The 2,071-nt window shown below is 43.1% G+C and overlaps 1 pseudogene across 1 annotated transcript; it reads left to right on the forward strand.

The window, feature by feature from the left end:
• On the forward strand, positions 1–1,424 carry LOC308497892 (elongation factor 1-alpha 1-like; annotated as a pseudogene). The gene has a single exon. The product of its transcript is annotated as an elongation factor 1-alpha 1-like (transcript).
• The last annotated feature ends 647 nt before the right edge of the window (positions 1,425–2,071 follow it).

Genomic DNA, 2,071 nt, shown 5'->3' on the forward strand with positions numbered 1-2,071 from the left:
ATGCCAGCTCTTTTTTTTTTTTTTTTGCAACACATTTGCTGCCAGAACACCAGTGTAGTGAAAACCACCGTTAAGTCTAAGCCAAAATGGGAAAGGAAAACACACATAAACGTCATTGGACATGTAGATTTTGGCAAGTCTACCACTATTGGTCATCTGATCTACAAATGTGGTTTGATGGACAAAATAACCATCAAAAACTTTGAGGAGGAGGCTACTGAGAATGGAAAGGGCTCCTTCAAGTATACCTGGGCCTTAGATAAACAGAAAGCTGAATGTGAGTGTGGGATCACCATCAATATCTCCCTATGGAAATTTGAGACCGTCACTGATGCCCCAGGACACAGAGATTTTACCAAAAAACATGATTACAGGCACCTCTCAGCCTGGCTGTGCTGTCCTGATTGCTGCTGCTGGTGCTGGTGAATTTGAAGCAGGTCTCTCCAGGAATGGGCAGACCCGTGAGCATGCCCTTCTGGCTTACACACTGGGTGTGAAACAACTTGGTGTTAACAAAATAGATTCCACTGAGCCACCCTACAGCCAGAAGAGATACGAGGAAATCATTCAGGAAGTTAGCACCTGCTTTAAGAAAATTGGCTACAACCCTGACAGTAACATTTGTGCCAATTTCTGGTTGGAATGGTGACAACATGCTGGAGCCAAGTGCTAACATGCCTTGGTTCAAGGGATGGAAAGTCACCCTTAAAGGTGGCAGTGCCAATGAAACCACGCTGCTTGAAGCTCTGGATTCCATCCTGCCACCAGCTCATCCAACTGACAGGCCTTTGCGTCTGCCCCTCCAGGATGTCTACAAAACTGGTGGTATTGGTACTGTCGCTGTGGGCCGGAGTGGAGACTGCTGTTTTCAAACCCGGTATGGTGGTCACCTTTGCTGCAGTCAACGTTACAACTAAAGTAAAGTCTGTTGAAATGCACCATGAAGCTTTGAGTGAAGCTCTTCCTGGGGACAGTGTGGGTTTCAATGTCAAGCATGTGTCTGTCAAAGATGTTCATCATGGCAGTGCGGCTGGTGACAGCAAAAATGACCCACCAGTGGAGGCAGCTGGCTTCACGACTCAGATGAGTATCCTGAACCATCCAGGCCAAATCAGTGCCGGATACGCGCTGTGCTAGACTGTCACACAGCTCACATTGCTTACAGATTTGCTGAGCTGAAGGAGAAGGTTGATCATCGTTCTGGGAAAAAGCTGGAAGATGTCCCGAAGGTTTTGAAATCTTGTGATGCTGCCATTGTTGATATGCCGACGTTCTAAGAGTTTCTCTGATGATGCTCCTCTGGGCCGTTTTGCTGTTCGTGACATGAGACAGTTGCTGTGGGCGTCATCAAAGCAGTGGACAAGAAGGCAGCTGGAGCTGTCAAGGGCACCAAGTCTGCCCGGAAAGCTCAGAAGGCTAAATGAATATTATCCCCAATACCTGCCACCCTAGTTTTCTTTTTTTTTTCTTTTTATTTTTTAAAAGATTTTTGTTAAAAATATAGCTAATATACAATAGTATATTAATTTGGGGGGTACATCATAGTTATTCAACATTCATATACCTAAAGAAGTGACCACCATGATCAGTCCAGCAACCGTCTGACACCGTACTATGCTATCACAATATTATTGACTATAGTCTCTATGCTGTACGTTGCATCCCTATGACTAACTTGTTTTATATCTGGAAATTTGGACCTCTTATTCCCCTTTACCTTTCCTCCCCCCTTTTAATTTTTCAATTACAGTTGACATTCAATATTATTTTATATTAAATTCAGGTGTACAATATAGTGGTTAGACATTTATATATTTTAAGAAGTGATCCCCCCTGACTAATCTTGCACCCACCTGGCACTATACATAATTATTACCATATCATTGACCATATTCCCTATGCTTTACATCCCCATAACTATTTTGTATCTAATTTTTACTTCTTAATCCCTTCCCCTTTTTCACTCCACCCCCCATCTATCACCTTGTAAATCTAGTACCCACATGACACCATACATAGTTATCACATTATTGACTATTACCTTAAGCTATACCCTACATCCCCATGACTA

The sequence above is a fragment of the Rhinolophus hipposideros genome, assembly GCF_964194185.1.
Source record: "Rhinolophus hipposideros genome assembly, chromosome: 5".
In the NCBI taxonomy this organism is placed as follows: Eukaryota; Metazoa; Chordata; class Mammalia; order Chiroptera; family Rhinolophidae; genus Rhinolophus; species Rhinolophus hipposideros.